The 12667-nt window shown below is 38.4% G+C and overlaps 1 long non-coding RNA gene across 1 annotated transcript in view; it reads left to right on the forward strand.

The window, feature by feature from the left end:
* The first annotated feature begins 1573 nt into the window (after window positions 1-1573).
* The window catches only part of LOC123733384 (uncharacterized), a 325585-nt gene continuing 314491 nt past the window's right edge, over window positions 1574-12667 (forward strand). The window contains exons 1-2 of the long non-coding RNA XR_014391537.1: window positions 1574-1681; window positions 4417-4515. This is a non-coding gene — a long non-coding RNA (uncharacterized LOC123733384). The remainder of the gene's footprint in view (window positions 1682-4416; window positions 4516-12667) is intronic.

The raw sequence follows: 12667 nt of genomic DNA on the forward strand, positions 1-12667 counted from the left end.
GGCAGGGAGCCCAGCCAACAACGATTTGCAGTAATCCAGACGGGAGATGACAAGTGCCTGGATTAGGACCTGCGCCGCTTCCTGTGTGAGGCAGGGTCGTACTCTGCGAATGTTGTAGAGCATGAACCTACAGGATCGGGTCACCGCCATGATGTTAGTGGAGAACGACAGGGTGTTGTCCAGGGTCACGCCGAGGCTCTTAGCACTCTGGGAGGAGGACACAAGGGAGTTGTCAACCGTGATTGCGAGATCATGGAACGGGCAGTCCTTCCCCGGGAGGAAGAGCAGCTCCGTCTTGCCGAGGTTCAGCTTGAGGTGGTGATCCGTCATCCACACTGATATGTCTGCCAGACATGCAGAGATGCGATTCGCCACCTGGTTGTCAGAAGCGGGAAAGGAGAAGATTAATTGTGTGTCATCTGCATAGCAATGATATGAGAGACCATGTGAGGATATGACAGAGCCAAGTGACTTGGTGTATAGCGAGAATAGGAGAGGGCCTAGAACAGAGCCCTGGGGGACACCAGTGGTGAGAGCACGTGGTGCGGAGACAGATTCTCGCCACACCACCTGGTAGGAGCGACCTGTCAGGTAGGACGCAATCCAGGCGTGGGCCGCGCCGGAGATGCCCAGCTCGGAGAGGGTGGAGAGGAGGATCTGATGGTACACAGTATCAAAGGCAGCAGATAGGTCTAGAAGGATGAGAGCAGAGGAGAGAGAGTTAGCTTTAGCAGTGCGGAGAGCCTCCGTGACACAGAGAAGAGCAGTCTCAGTTGAATGCCCAGTCTTGAAATGTAATGTTAGTATAGTGAATGAAAGTAAAACTCTCCTAACAGTCTACTACTACTGAGACAGGTTGGTGTAATGTTAGTATAGTGAATGACAGTAAAACACTCCTAAGAGTCTACTACTACTGAGACAGGTTGGTGTAATGTTAGTATAGTGAATGACAGTAAAACACTCCTAACAGTCTACTACTACTGAGACAGAAAACTCAAGTCTGAAATTTCTAAGTGGAAATTACAGACTTCAGAAGCCTTTTTAAACCTCAAATACACTACAAGTTTTACATTTCCTGCATTGCTGGAAAGTTCTTCTGCAGTGGGGGGTGATCAAATTAAGATCCTACATCTGTACACATAATTGTACATGGGGATATGTATGGGGGTCTATAACATCCAATCACAGAGGTTTACATCAGCTGACAGTTGCAATGTTATTGCTAATAACTCAAACTGCCCTTTTCAGATAAAGACATAAAATCTGTACAGATGTAGGATCTTAATTTGATCACCCTGTTGCAGAAAAACTAAACTTGTAGTATATTTGAGTGTAATTAAACTTTAGAAAAGGTTTCTGAAGATGATAAATTCCACTTTTCCATTTTAAAAATTTTCATTAATTATAATCCACACAATAATTCAAATGTCCTGTTTCTGCAGGATTATTTTCCTGGTGTAGCAAACTGGCTCAAATTAAGATCCAACATCTGCAGCAATACACCTCTCTCTAATGTATATGGCTATATTGAGATTCACTTTTGACCATTTGACATCTTGTATTTACTGTTGTTTAGGCTGGTTGAATGAGCTGCCTGTGAAAGCTACTTCATCTGCAAGAAAACAGGCGGCTGCACCAGTGACTGTCAGAAGTTTTGTGATTTCCTCATATGAACGTGAAAGTAAGTGTGTAGTCTACGCAGTTACAAAATGGCTGTTGAAACTGTGGCACATATTTCTCAGTAACATTGAATAAATGTGTTGGTATGTAGGAAAGACGGGCAGACTCTCGTACTGTTGGTCTAGACTACCTACAAACTATTATAAGGCTATGATCACTTATCATGCCGACAAACCTGATGGTCTCTGTGAACTGATCTGAACAGGTTTAGACTGGTCATCTATGATATGTAGGTTATATACAGTACATTCCCTGTCCTGCTACTGGTAGGACTATAACATTATGTTGATCTGAACAGGTTTAGACTGGTCATCTATGATATGTAGGTTATATACAGTACATTCCCTGTCCTGCTACTGGTAGGACTATAACATTATGTTGATCTGAACAGGTTTAGGCTGGTCATCTATGATATGTAGGTTATATACAGTACATTCTCTGTCCTGCTACTGGTAGGACTATAACATTATGTTGATCTGAACAGGTTTAGACTGGTCATCTATGATATGTAGGTTATATACAGTACATTCTCTGTCCTGCTACTGGTAGGACTATAACATTATGTTGATCTGAACAGGTTTAGACTGGTCATCTATGATATGTAGGTTATATACAGTACATTCTCTGTCCTGCTACTGGTAGGACTATAACATTATGTTGATCTGAACAGGTTTAGACTGGTCATCTATGATATGTAGGTTATATACAGTACATTCTCTGTCCTGCTACTGGTAGGACTATAACATTATGTTGATCTGACCAGTTTTAGACTGGTCATCTATGATATGTAGGTTATATACAGTACATTCTCTGTCCTGCTACTGGTAGGACTATAACATTATGTTGATCTGAACAGGTTTAGACTGGTCATCTATGATATGTAGGTTATATACAGTACATTCTCTGTCCTGCTACTGGTAGGACTATAACATTATGTTGATCTGAACAGGTTTAGACTGGTCATCTATGATATGTAGGCTATAGCCGAGGTATAGACCTTGATCTGCATATCACTAACAAACTGCTATTATGCATTATAACCTAGTCTACTTTACATAATATAACCTCTCTCACTTGATGCAAAAAACCTTTCTGAAAGGATCAACAATTTCCTCCTCGGATCAATCATGTCTGTTTTAGCCCTTCTGTCTACATTCTCAGATACGTTTAGAAAAGAACAGATTGAAAGACAATAAATAGTCAACTGTTAGTGAATACAAATACGTGTGAGACATGGCCTTGTGTTGCTGTACTGTCTATAACTACCTTAACAAACAGTGAATTATTATTATTATTATTATTATTATTATTATTATTGTTATTATTATTGTTGCTGTTCTGTCTATAACTACCTTAACAAACAGTGACATATTATTATTATTATTATTATTATTATTATTATTGTTGCTGTTCTGTCTATAACTACCTTAACAAACAGTGACTTATTATTGTCATTATTATTATTGTTATTATTATTATTATTGTTATTATTATTATTATTATTATTGTTATTATTATTATTATTATTATTGTTATTATTATTATTATTATTATTATTATTATTATTGTTGCTGTACTGTCTATAACTACCTTAACAAACAGAGACTTATTATTATTATTATTATTATTATTATTATTATTATTATTGTTATTATTATTATTATTATTATTGTTATTGTTGCTGTACTGTCTATAACTACCTTAACAAACAGTGACTTATTATTATTATTATTATTATTATTATTATTATTATTGTTGCTGTTCTGTCTATAACTACCTTAACAAACAGTGAATTATTATTATCATTATTATTATTGTTATTATTATTATTATTGTTATTATTATTATTATTATTGTTATTATTATTATTATTATTGTTATTATTATTATTATTGTTATTATTATTATTATTATTATTATTATTATTATTGTTGCTGTACTGTCTATAACTACCTTAACAAACAGAGACTTATTATTATTATTATTATTATTATTATTATTATTATTGTTATTATTATTATTATTATTATTGTTATTGTTGCTGTACTGTCTATAACTACCTTAACAAACAGAGACTTATTATTATTATTATTATTATTATTATTATTGTTGTTGTTCTGTCTATAACTACCTTAACAAACAGTGACTTATTATTATTATTATTATTATTATTGTTGTTGTTGTTGCTGTACTGTCTATAACTACCTTAACAAACAGTGACTTATTATTATTATTATTATTATTATTATTATTGTTGCTGTACTGTCTATAACTACCTTAATAAACAGTGACTTATTATTATTATTATTATTATATTTATTGTTGCTGTACTGTCTATAACTACCTTAACAAACAGTGAATTATTATTATTATTATTATTATTATTATTACTATTATTATTATTGTTGTTGTTCTGTGTATAACTACCTTAACAAACAGTGACTTATTATTATTATTGACAGTTACCATGGAGATGAAATGTCACAACAACATGTTAATGTGATGCATTAACTCACCTGACTGTTTCTATGTCTGTTAGTAAATGTTTTATTTCTCTAAGAGATAATGAATACATGAGAACAATTGACAATCAACAATTAGTTGTCACTGTGTTAACCACAACCAACATGCTGGATCTCTGTTTAGTTGTCACTGTGTTAACCACAACCAACATGCTGGATCTCTGTTTAGTTGTCACTGTGTTAACCACAACCAACATGTTGGATCTCTGTTCAGGGGTCCTGTCTCTAAAATGAGTCTCTCTGGGGAGAGGAAGGAGGGGGACCCTGCCTCTAAAATGAGTCTCTCTGGGGAACATGACACCAAATCTAAGAGGTGAGATGACAATTTTGTTTAAGAATTATTAATAGTTTATTTCAAAAATGATATTTCCAAAAATGTTCACGTTTGTTTTTAAATCAGAAATGGTTGCTAATGGGTACCTTCAATATTACTGTTCTCAGATTTTTAATTAATAGCTTAGGATTGTGTATAATATTTTTGTATTGCAAAACGCTATACATCCATTGTTTAGCTGGAACACCCGAGATGCCTAATTTAGGATAATTTTTTAACAACGTGATGTTGCGCTCCAAAGAGATAACTTGAAATAACATGATGTAGAAAATTAAATAATCAAATGTTTATGTGTTTATTATACACTCTTAGAAAAGAAGGTTCCTTATAGAACCAAAAAGGCTTCTATCACTTCCATAATATATGGAATCACTAAAAGTGATATATTTTTGGGTTCAGTGAAGAAGAATCTCTAGAGTTCTGATCAACGAATGGTGATTGTTTTGAGGATGTGAACCCAGCAGCCCTCCAGTGGTCAGATCAATTCCACCTGTTTATTTCAGCACTCGGCCCAGGATTCGAACCAGCCACCTTTCAAACACAGGTTCAAATCCCGCCACAGCTCCAACTCCTTAGCCTCTGGGTGAAAACCAGAGATAATCTTCAGAAATAAGCATGAGTTAATCTGCCAAAATGAAGACAAAATGCTATGCAGACATACATGGTATCACTTGTGATACATAAATATTATACATACATATTATACATAAATATTACACATAAATATCATACATAAATATTATACATAAATATTATAAATAAATATTACACATACATATTATTCATAAATAATTTCCAAAAGCACAAGACATACTGTTGCATGTAGGTCTATATTATTAATGGATTGATCATATAGAAATAGAAAACAATATTTTTACTAACCCCAAAGTATTTACATGTGGTGCAGGAACCACTGACTCGCTGCATTATTCTATAGTATTATCAAGACACCTGCTGTTAACTCTTAACTACTTAGGACAGCTCACGAGGTGTCCTAAATATCTGCTGACTAGGTGGGAGTAGAGACTTCATGCATAGCTTTAATTTATACCCAGAAGTGTAAAATGTCTGTATTCTCAGCACTTATACGACCAATTTTCTACTCTGAGACGCTTTGTGGATATGGGCCCAGATCTCAAAATATTGTTGCAATAAATGTTTGTTTAACATAGAGAAAAATGAATATTACTAATGTAACCCACTGTAAAGACTGGGTTTAGTTGATTGTGTGGCACTGCTCTTGTCCGCGTTCTGGAACTGTCCCCGTCCCCGTACAGAACTGTCCACGTCCCCATACTGTGTGGCGCCAAACATATTGTCAGGTTACGTGCAGAGTTGGCTGAGGTGATCTTGGGGAATAATGACAGAGTTTGTTACAGTGTTGAGACACCGAAGTTTATTGTTCAATTTGCTTTTGGTTTACGGTCAGGGACAGTATGAGTGTAGCCAGATCCTTTTCACTCTCTATCCTTGTTTCATTTTGTGGTTCACCGGATTCGTCATCATCATCGAGACAAACGACAGATGAACGTCCTGCTAGCTAGCCAAGCTAGTCGGTACAGCTAGGTATGCTAGCTAGCTACTCTACCAGCAGCATCATAGTTATCCTAGCTAGTCGGTACAGCTAGGTAAGCTAGCTAGCTACTCTACCAGCAGCATCCTAGTTATCCTCGCTAGTCGGTACAGCTAGGTAAGCTAGCTAGCTACTCTACCAGCAGCATCCTAGTTATCCAAGCTAGTCGGTACAGCTGGGTAAGCTAGCTAGCTACTCTACCAGCAGCATCCTAGTTATCCTAGCTAGTCGGTACAGCTAGGTAAGCTAGCTAGCTACTATACCAGCAGCATCCTAGTTATCCTAGCTAGCCGGTACAGCTAGGTAAGCTAGCTAGCTACTCTACCAGCAGCATCCTAGTTATCCTCGCTAGTCGGTACAGCTAGGTAAGCTAGCTAGCTACTCTACCAGCAGCATCCTAGTTATCCTAGCTAGTCGGTACAGCTGGTAAACTAGCTAGCTACTCTACCAGCAGCATCCTAGTTATCCTATCCTCCCTCTCTCGTTGACGGATGCTGGCTACCTCTGTCCGGTTCTCCTCTCTTCACTAGATGGACGGTAACTTTAGTGTTTAACCCCTCTGTATCCAAGGACTAAACTTTTGAATATTATTTTCGGGGCGCCTCAAGTAGGCTGGACACATTCCATTTTTTTTTTAAATTCTCAGCTGCCTCACCAACGTCTGAATGTGCATTAATAACTTTTAATTGCTAAATATTTCCAATAGATGGCAGCATAAGACCACAAAGCATCAGTTATAGGCTACAAGCAGCTGTATGATTGACATAAAATAGCATGCAACCACAGACTATATGTCCCATGATTTTCTAAAATGGTCACTCATTAACATGACTTTAGTTAGCTATATATCTCGTTTTAGGGCTGTGTTGCTTTTGGGAGAGCAAAATAATAGTGACTATAGCAGGTATTGAACCCCGGGTAAATTATCACTAGTCAGAACCTCAACCTCAGTATACATGCATTATAAAAAGTAATCTTAATATCTGATATTGCGAGTAAACAACCTTGGAATAGAAAAGACAAGAGTGCACCTTCCAGCCCACCAATAAATTACATAATTCAACCCTCTCGGTTAGTAAATTTACCTCAACATGCCCCTGGAGAAGGCAGAGCGACGACACCAGCTTTTTACCGGGGCTGAGTTGACTACTAGAGAGAGAAGGCAGAGTGACGACACCAGCTTTTTACCGGGGCTGAGTTGACTACTAGAGAGAGAAGGCAGAGTGAAGACACCAGCTTTTTACCGGGGCTGAGTTGACTACTAGAGAGAGAAGGCAGAGTGAAGACACCAGCTTTTTACTGGGGCTGAGTTGACTACTAGAGAGAGAAGACAGAGTGGCTCGATGGTGGTTGATGAATTTGACAATGAATGTACCAGGAAAATACGTTTTTCTCAACCAGAGGTGTCTGAATTAATGTTCAGGCTTATTGATAATCGTTATAGTAATGAAGTATAATTTCAAACATGAGCATAAAAACAGGTAATAATAAACATGAATCATCATTATATTACTTCACAGTAATCTGTTAAATGCTTTTTCAGTCCTTCCTCTTGCATTAGCAGTGTGTAAAGGGACAGAAAGAAGCTCACACAGGAGTTTTCCTGTGAGGGGGAGTGGTGGTGCATCCAGGGAGAAAACTAAACTAATATTCTGAAATATCATTTGTGGTCTTATGCTGCCATCTATTGGAATTATGTAGCAACTGCAGTAGTACTGAATAATGTGTAATTCTTTACTAAAGTAGTAATTACTGAGAATTGCAAAATATAACATTTTCTAGTTCCTTTTACCACTTATAATAAAATAAAATGTTTATAGCATAACAAAATTAAACTGACATAAAACAAAAACACCATACATTTAGTTAATTATATATATACCAACTATTTATTTAGATGGGTGACATTATCTGCCAAAGTAACAGCCCTGTAGACAAAGAAGAGCTCTCCAGTAGGTACCAAAACATTCAAAGGACATTCTCTCAAAAGTGATGTTACAAGTTTATCAACTTTCAAAGCAGAATTACTTTCCCATTGTTCCTCAACTGTAGTGTATGATATACCATTTTCTAGCTCTGAGTCTCTACTTTTATCCAACATAAAAACACAATTAATATTTGTCTCTCTGAAATGAAATCATTAAGTGATAGATTTTAAACAAATACATGTCTGTCATTGATCAACCCCATGTCATGATTAGATAGTGAAAAACACACCAATCTCATTAATAATTTCTTTAAACAATAAAAGCTAATTTACCAACATTTCTGAAAATGGATATGTAGCGTTTTGGAATTAAACTCTTCTTATGTTTCCCATCTGAGATCAGAGTAGATGAGAGATGTAATGTTTGTCTCTGTTGTGTTGAAGACCAATCAAGCAAGAGAGACCAGCCTCCCCCTCGTCCATTTTCATAGTCCTAAAACAATATTAAACAAACACAATATTCCCTCCTTGTGTGTGTGTCTCTCTGTCTGTCTCTTTGCCTGTCTCTCTGTCTGTGTGTATTTTGCTGTCTGTCTGTCTGTCTGTCTGTCTGTCTGTCTGTCTGTCTGTCTGTCTGTCTGTCTGTCTGTCTGTCTGTCTGTCTGTCTGTCTGTCTGTCTGTCTGTCTGTCTGTCTGTCTGTCTGTCTGTCTGATCCAGAGCTCTTCTTATGTTTCCCAACTGAGATCAGAGTAGATGAGAGATGTAATGTTTGTCTCTGTTGTGTTGAAGTCCAATCAAGCAGGAGAGACCAGCCTCCCCTGTACCCAGCTGTGTGTCCATGAAGAGTGACCGGTCTTTGCGTCAACCTATAGAGTTTAGAGAGGGAGACTTTTCTACTGAACAAAGGTAAGAAGAACTCATGGGTCATGGTCAGTGAGTTAAACAACACTGTCTCTAGTCATTTCTCCTCTCCCATTTTCACATTTCTTTTGGTTGTTTTCATAATCCATAGGCTAAAACTTTTGTCCATTTTCATAGTCCTAAAACAATATTAAACAAACACAATATTCCCTCCGTGTGTGTGTGTGTCTCTCTGTCTGTCTATCTATCTGTCTGTCTCTTTGCCTGTCTCTCTGTCTGTGTGTATTTTGCTGTCTGTCTGTCTGTCTGTCTGTCTGTCTGTCTGTCTGTCTGTCTGTCTGTCTGTCTGTCTGTCTGTCTGTCTGTCTGTGTATCTATCTGTCTGTCTGTCTGTCTGTCTGTGTATCTGTCTGTCTGTCTGTCTGTCTGTCTGTCTGTCTGTCTGTCTGTCTGTCTGTCTGTCTGTCTGTCTGTCTGTCTGTCTGTCTGTCTGTCTGTCTGTCTGTCTGTCTGTCTGTCTGTCTGTCTGTCTGTCTGTCTATCTATCTCCGTCTGTCTGTCTATCTATCTCCGTCTGTCTGTGTATCTGTCTGTCTGTCTGTCTGTCTGTCTGTCTGTCTGTCTGTCTGTCTGTCTGTCTGTCTGTCTGTCTGTCTGTCTGTCTGTCTGTCTGTCTGTCTGTCTGTCTGTCTGTCTGTCTGTCTGATCCAGAGCTCTTCTTATGTTTCCCCATCTGAGCTCAGAGTAGATGAGAGATGTAATGTTTGTCTCTGTTGTGTTGAAGTCCAATCAAGCACGAGAGACCAGCCTCCCCTGTTCCCAGCTGTGTGTCCATGAAGAGTGACCGGTCTTTGCGTCAACCTATAGAGTTTAGAGAGGGAGACTTTTCTACTGAACAAAGGTAAGAAGAACTCATGGGTCATGGTCAGTGAGTTAACCTCTTGGGGCTAGGTGGGACGCTAGCGTGCCACCCGTGGTGCACTCCATCAACAGCAGGTGCATTTCAAGAGCGGCAAATTTGAATCCAAATAAATGTCAAAATTCAAATTTTTCAAATATACAACTATTTTACACCATTTGAAAGATAAACATCTCCTTAATCTAACCACGTTTTACGATTTCAAAAAGGTTTTACGGCGAAAGCATAAATTTAGAGTATGTTAGGACAGTACATTTACAAGAGTTGTGTGTAATGTTTTGTCAAGTCAAAGACAGGGTCACCAAAACCATAAAACCAGCTAAAATGATGCACTAACCTTTTACAATCTCCATCAGATGACACTCCTAGGACATTATGTTAGACAATGCATGCATTTTTAGTTCTATCAAGTTCATATTTATATCCAAAAACAGCGTTTTACTATGGCATTGATGTTGAGGAAATCGTTTCCCTCCAATAACCGGCAGTCAAGTCAACACCACAAATTAAATAATTAAAATTAGAAAACATTGGTAAAATATTATATTGTCATTTAAAGAATTATAGATTTACATCTCTTGAACGCAATCAACTTGCCAGATTTAAAAATAACCTTACTGGGAAATCACACTTTGCAATAATCTGAGCACTGCGCCCAGAAAAATACGCGTTGCGATACAGACTAGACGTCATGTTGGGGAGATCTAAAATCGAAAATACTATGTAAATAATCCATTACCTTTGATTCTCTTCATCAGATGTCACTTCCAGGTATCACAGGTCCATAACGAATGTAGTTTTGTTCAAAAAAGCTCATCATTTATGTCCAAAAATCTCCGTCTTGTTAGCACATGATCTAAGCCAGCCGGACTTCTCGTCATGAACGAGGGGAAAAAATATATTTACGTTCGTTCAAACATGTCAAACGTTGTATAGCATAAATCATTAGGGCCTTTTTTAACCAGAACATGAATAATATTCAAGGTGGACGAATGCATACTCTTTTATAACGTATTGGAACGAGGGTACCCAACATGAACTCGCGCGCCAGGTGTCTAATGGGACATCATCGTTCCATGGCTCTTGTTCGGTCAGATCTCCCTCCAGAAGACTCAAAACACTTTGTAAAGGCTGGTGACATCTAGTGGAAGCAATAGGAAGTGCCAAAATATTCCTAAACCCCTGTGTTTTTCAATGGGATAGGTTTAAAGTCAATACAACACATCAGGTATCCACTTCCTGTCAGAAAATGTCTCAGGGTTTTGCCTGCCAAATGAGTTCTGTTATACTCACAGACACCATTCAAACAGTTTTGGAAACTTTAGAGTGTTTTCTATCCATATATAATAAGTATATGCATATTCTAGTTACTGGGTAGGATTAGTAACCAGATTAAATCGGGTACATTTTTTTTATCCAGACGTGCAAATGCTGCCCCCTAGACCCAACAGGTTAAACAACACTGTCTCTAGTCATTTCTCCTATCCCATTTTCCCATTTTCTTTTTGTAGTTTTCATAATCCATAGGCTAATCCTTTCGTCCATTTTCATAGTCCTAAAACAATATTAAACAAACACAATATTCCCTCCTTGTGTGTGTGTCTCTCTGTCTGTCTATCTGTCTGTCTGTCTCTTTGCCTGTCTCTCTGTCTGTGTGTATTTTGCTGTCTGTCTGTCTGTCTGTCTGTCTGTCTGTCTGTCTGTCTGTCTGTCTGTCTGTCTGTCTGTCTGTCTGTCTGTCTGTCTGTCTGTCTGTCTGTCTGTCTGTCTGTCTGTCTGTCTGTCTATCTATCTCCGTCTGTCTGTGTATCTATCTCCGTCTGTCTGTGTATCTATCTCCGTCTGTCTGTGTATCTATCTCCGTCTGTCTGTGTATCTATCTCTGTCTGTCTGTCTGTCTGTCTGTGTATCTATCTCCGTCTGTCTGTGTATCTGTCTGTCTGTCTGTCTGTCTGTCTGTCTGTCTGTCTGTCTGTCTGTCTGTCTGTCTGTCTGTCTGTCTGTCTGTCTGTCTGTGTATCTATCTCCGTCTGTCTGTGTATCTGTCTGTCTGTCTGTCTGTCTGTCTGTCTGTCTGTCTGTCTGTCTGTCTGTCTGTCTGTCTGTCTGTCTGTCTGTCTGTCTGTCTGTCTGTCTGTCTGTCTGATCCAGAGCTCTTCTTATGTTTCCCCATCTGAGATCAGAGTAGATGAGAGATGTAATGTTTGTCTCTGTTGTGTTGAAGTCCAATCAAGCAGGAGAGACCAGCCTCCCCTGTTCCCAGCTGTGTGTCCATGAAGAGTGACCGGTCTTTGCGTCAACCTATAGAGTTTAGAGAGGGAGACTTTTCTACTGAACAAAGGTAAGAAGAACTCATGGGTCATGGTCAGTGAGTTAAACAACACTGTCTCTAGTCATTTCTCCTCTCACATTTTCACATTTCTTTTGGTTGTTTTCATAATCCATAGGCTAATCCTTTAGTCCATTTTCATGGTCCTAAAACAATATTAAACAAACACAATATTCCCTCCCTGTGTGTGTGTGTCTCTCTGTCTGTGTATCTGTCTGTCTGTCTGTCTGTCTCTTTGCCTGTCTCTCTGTCTGTGTGTATTTCGCTGTCTGTCTCTGTCTGTCTGTGTGTATTTCTCTGTCTGTCTATCTGTCTCTCTGTCTCTTTGCCTGTCTCTCTGTCTGTGTGTATTTCGCTGTCTGTCTCTGTCTGTCTGTGTGTCTTTCTCTGTCTGTCTGTCTGTCTGTCTGTCTGTCTGTCTGTCTGTCTGTCTGTCTGTCTGTCTGTCTGTCTGTCTGTCTGTCTGTCTGTCTGTCTCACTGTCTCTGTGTCTGTCTGTGTGTGTCTCTGTGTCTCTCTG

This window comes from Salmo salar, unplaced genomic scaffold (genome assembly GCF_965601325.2).
Source record: "Salmo salar unplaced genomic scaffold, fSalSal1 ptg000587l, whole genome shotgun sequence".
NCBI classification, from domain to species: domain Eukaryota; kingdom Metazoa; phylum Chordata; class Actinopteri; order Salmoniformes; family Salmonidae; genus Salmo; species Salmo salar.